The 5,403-nt window shown below is 42.1% G+C and overlaps 1 pseudogene; it reads left to right on the top strand.

Moving 5' to 3' along the window:
- The first annotated feature begins 675 nt into the window (after positions 1-675).
- On the top strand, positions 676-5,026 carry LOC119569808 (annotated as a pseudogene).
- Positions 5,027-5,403: the final 377 nt, after the last annotated feature.

Below are 5,403 nucleotides of genomic sequence, written 5' to 3'. Positions count from 1 at the left end.
GGCCGTTCAATTGGGGCCGACCCGTACGGCTCCAGCCGGGTCCGGAAGGATGCTGGAACCTAGAGGCCAGGGAACCCGAGGAGTAGAATGAGGTGGAAAATCTATGGTTTTGTCACAGCCATCACGCCAAGAAATTAGTATTATTTATATTTATTCTGTTTTCTCAGTTTCTTTTTGTTCTTATACATATACTACTACAGATATATATTATATATATTATATATATATATATATATTAATATATATAATATAAAATATAACACATAAATATGTGTGCGTGTGTACATGTATAGTATTGTATATATATGTATATACATGTGTTGTATATGTATTATATATATATTATATAATTTTATAAAATATATATATAATTATATATGTATATATATAAGTAATATAATATATATATATATATATATATATATATATATATATATATATATATATATATATATGTATATATATATATATATGTTTTTTTTTTTTCACAGAAACTGAGACACAGACATACATATATATATATAATATCTATATTTCTTGCGTGATGCTGTGATCAAACCACTAGTTTTTCCACCCATTCTACTCTCGGCTTTTCCGGTTTTCCCCTCGGCGTCCGGTCTCTCCCGGGGAACGGCAACATCTTAAGGATCTAAACCTAGCACTCCTCGTCACCAGAGTTATCCTTCGGTTCTGGAGCCGTACGCGGCTCATTTCGACGATGGGCCTGTGGGAGGACGTGGTGCCCTATGTGGTGTGGGGCCACGTCCCCCGTCTTCGTGTGCCTGCGGTGGGGGCCAGCGGGGGGCAGGAGGCTGAGGCTTTCGGAGGAAGTATGTGGAACATCCTGGACAGGGTGTTCCTCGTGGCGGCGAGGGCGGGACCCGGCCTCGACCAGGAGACGAGGAGGACTTCGACGACGAAGGGGGAGACACGAGGCGTGGGATTCTCCCTTCTTGCGATCTTAGCTGAGGCTTCCCTCCCCCCCTCCATCATCTCTCTCCTCCTGCCAAGAGTCCATTCCCTTCCGCCACTTGTCTCCCCTTCTTCCAAGGGGCCATGCTCCGTCTCGTTCTCATCTCTTAGAGAAAAGGATTGTCTTTGTTCTGTCTACGTCTACACTTTTTTCATGGCACATAAATCTGAACTTGCTTCCTCTCCGCGCCCTCAACCTGCCTTCTCCATAAGGCTTTTCTCTCCCCAGAGTGGTCATCTGCCCGGAGTCCCCCCGCGCGGACCCCAGCCTCCAAGCGGGCACGTTCGGGCTGCAGGACTCGCTTCCGTACCTGACGGCGGGCATGCGGCCCTGGTGCAGGACTGCGTCAGCAAGGGGCTTCACCTCCGCGAACTGCGCACGTGGAACATGCTGCCAGGTGGGTTCCTGCGCACGAGGGCTTCCCTTGCGGAGACTGCGCTGAGCAGAACCCCCAGTCCGCTCAGATCAGCCTCGTAGTTAGGTTCCTCCTCGGTCCTCCTCAGTCCTCGTTCCCGTACGGTGCCCCCTATCCCCCAAACCCCCCCTCCAGCCAAGCCCACAGCGCCTCCGTCTCCCGCAGGACGAAGCGGCAGCGGCGCCTGCGATGAGTCCCTCGATGACGGCGTTCTGGGCGGCCGGCGTCGTGGTGCGCTACGGGTTCCTGTGCCGATGCGCGTGCTGGTGCTGGCGCTGAGCCTGGGGACGCTGGTGGTGCTGTGCTCCGCCGTGGGCCTCCTGCCCAACACCCGCTTCAAGAAGCGCGTCAACGCCTGGTGGTCAGCGGGTGCTTCGACTCGTGGCCGGCGCCATCTCCGTCGTGGCCAGGTGAGGGAAACTGAACCAAACAGGGACATTCATTATCAAAACCCCCTTTTTGGGAAATGCTACGGGTTGTATTATCAAACATATTTTAAACATGTAATGAATGAAGATCTCGGTACCATAATCTAAAGGTTAGATTTTGCACTTGCTCTCCTATAAATAATAATTCAGCAACTTCAGCTCGGCAAAAATCCTGTTTAACACAATGATTCGAGTTACAACATAGATGAGGAAAATTCTATGACACCGTTTACCATTTACTGTGGACCAGTGTAAGCAATCAAAATCATTGCAATTATTATTTTCATCATTAACATCATATTCTTTTTCTTATGTGCCTATAATGCTCTTGTGTGATGAAGTTCTAAACCATTATCTTACAATATTCATCCTAAACTTATCAATAGATTTATTCTGATTTTTTATCGGTTTGCCATCGTACCCCCGTGTAACTATTATTACTAATAAAAAAAATTTACCAGCCTCAACCGGTGCCATTACATGTAATACTTATCACCGTTAGAATTTTTCCCAATCCAAAACGAGGACCTAGTTTTTTTGCTATTAATGCTAACCCATCCCAAAAGACGACAAATAGTACAAACATATCCTGTTATTACAAACATTTACCATATTCCCATGACGTTATTTCCGACGTCTCAGGAAACCGTATTCCTTCATTTTACTTATGCTCGTCACGACCCCCCCCCAGGTTCCAAAAAACAAGGAGAACCGCCCCAACTACGGCATCGCTGCGCCAACCAACCCCCATCGACTCCAGGTCCTCGCCACCGACAGGCTATGAAGGGTTCGAACCCAAACCCTACGCGTTGTATTCGTCGAAAGAAAGGTGCTTTTTTATTTGACTTTGAGAAAAATTAGAGGTATAATTTTTAATTTTATTTGAAAGGGGGAAACGTACTATTTTTTGATTTTGGGAAGACGTAAAATACAGCTTTTCTTGGATACACGAGGGGAAAAAGGGCGTATTTTACAGCCCAATTTAAAAAAAAAAAGATTGAAATATGTATTTATTGTATCCCAGAAATAGTTTTACGAATCATGATCCCCCCTCGTGATCGGGCAGAAAAATCGATTGAAAATTTAACTTTATTTGGTATCACGAATATCATCCTCCTTTTAGGTGGGGCAAAGGAAGGGGTACCCGGGCGTGTTATACGGCCTGCCCTCACCCTCGACCACATCTGGTTCGAGGGGGCATAAAGGAGCGGGCGCGGCCCCCCCCCCGGCAAGGTGAGGCCTTCGTGGAAAATTTTATCGTTCATTCATTTTTTTAGTTTTTGTGATTTTTTTATTATTTATTATTAAAAATTTTAAAATTTTTTTTATTTTTACTTTTATTTTGATCGAGGTTTTTTAAAGAATGAGGTCTTTATGATGAAATTTGAGGTTGACTGTCTTTCACACGGCATTTAACTAGGTTACTTTTTCCTACCTTTAATCCCTTTCCCTTACCCCCCCCTTTAAATTCTTAGCCAGTTTAAATTTGGCATGGGGAGAGTTCGGTCTCTTTAAAAAAGGTTTTTGTGATTGAAAGGAGGGTTTCTGCTCTCCCCAAAGCGGGTAAGTTTTGTGATCCCGCCTGCACCCCCACCTTCGCAGGGTTTCAGGCCCACGCTTCGAACCAAACTTCCCCCCGCCCGATCTATCCCGAAGGAACCCCGTCAACAAACAGCGTGATGCAGTTTAAGAAGGGGGCCTTTGAGGGGATTTTTTTTGTAATTTTTTTTATTTTTTGTGTTTGTTTTCGAGGGGAGTTCGGGTTTTGTTTTTGTTGCGTTCTTGTGCTTGTTCGATGGAGGTATTCTGTGTTTCTTGTGTTTGTTGCGATAGGGGGCTTTCAAGAGAGTGTTTTGTTTGTTTGTTTTCTGGGTTTTGTTTGTTGTATAGAAAAAGGGGGCGGGGCCCCGGAGGGCGGTGTTTTGTTGCCCGTCCATTTTTTATTTTTTAAAATCAATTTGCATTTATTTTTTATTTTTTGAAGAAAAGGGGGGATAGGGCGACTGATTTTGTAAAAAGGTTTTTTAATTTTTTTTTTTTTTTTTTTTTTATAAATTTTTAATTTGCTTTTTTGTTTTTTTTGTTTTTTCTTTTTTTTTATTTGTATTATTAAGTTATATTTAATATTTTCTTTATCCATAAAAAAACGGGGCCCCGAGGTAAAAGTTTTTGACCGCTCTTTTTGCTCTCATGTGTGGTTTTTATTTTCTTTATTTTTTTTCTAATTTTTCCCTAGGGGGTTTGAGGTGACTTTAAAGGTAGTAATGTCATTTTTATTTCCTTTATTTTTTTTATATTTTTTTACCTTTTTAGGGCTTTCTGTATTTTTATGTGTTTACTCTTCTTTTCTTTCTATGGCGCTTCTTGTCGTTTCTAAATTTTTTCTTTTGGTTTTATTTTTTTTGCATCTATATTTATTGCGTATTTTTTTTTTTCAAAGAAAAGAGTTTTGGGAAAAGAGTTTTGACGGTTTGTAACAGGTGATTCGGGCGATTTTTTCAACAGACACTTTTTTTATTGGACTATAATTTTTGTTTATTTTTATTATTTTGATTTGTTTTAAAATTTTTGTTGCGTTTGTTATTATTTTTATTTTTGTTTTTTGTTTTTATTTTATTGCCCTCCTTATTACCTTTATTAGTATATTATTTATTTTTATTTTATTATTATTTTATATTATTTTATTATTTTATTTTATTATTATTATTATTAAATAGTTATCACCCTAAACATTATTAACAATCATCACCCGATGCTACATTGTCCTACCCCCCCCCCCCCGTAATCTACCGATCGCCATCCCTTCATTATCAGCATTATCACATCTTTAAACACCATTATTATTACTATCTCATCATCATCATCATCTTTATTAACACCCCCCCCCCCCCCCCGGACCCAGAGCGTGGTCTCCCCGATCGCCATCCGTTTCTTTATCATCATCACAATCATCATCATCATCATTACCTTTTATCAATTATCCCCCCCCCCCCCCCCAGTCGACAGCGTATCTCACGATCGCCATCCGTTTCGACCCCCGCTACGGCGACCCCTTTGGTCCCAGGAACCTTCGGCCAGTACATCCTGAGCATGATTTACGTCATGGGCCATCGTGTGCACGTGTGGTTACCTCCGCCCACGCGCAGGGGCCCCAGGGAGTCGGGGGCGGCCTTCGCGAGCAGGGGGGTCTTTGCCGGTGGCGTGGTGTTTGTTTGTTTTTTGTTTTGGGGTGTGTGCGTGTGCGTGTGTTGTTGTGTGTGTGTGTTGTTTGTTTGTTTGTGTGTTTGTTTTTTTGTTTGTTGTGTTTGTTTGTGTGTGTGTGTTTTTTTGGGTTTTTGTTTGTTTGTTTTTGTGTGTGTGTTTTTTGTTCGTTCCTGTAATCTGTTAAATCATGTTATTCCCGTAGTGCAGTGAAAAGTGATATTTCTATCTTTGTCATAATCATCATCGTCACCACCATCTTACCACAATATCACGATCACCATCATACCAACAAACACATCCCGTAATCACCAACATCATCACCACAATCACCATCTTACCACAGTCTCACATTCATCACAAAATCACCCCCCCTTTCACCACAA

This window comes from Penaeus monodon, unplaced genomic scaffold (assembly GCF_015228065.2).
Source record: "Penaeus monodon isolate SGIC_2016 unplaced genomic scaffold, NSTDA_Pmon_1 PmonScaffold_18816, whole genome shotgun sequence".
Taxonomy (NCBI): domain Eukaryota; kingdom Metazoa; phylum Arthropoda; class Malacostraca; order Decapoda; family Penaeidae; genus Penaeus; species Penaeus monodon.
The sequence above is the reverse complement of the archived record's forward strand: the minus strand, read 5'-3'. Positions and strand labels throughout refer to the sequence as shown.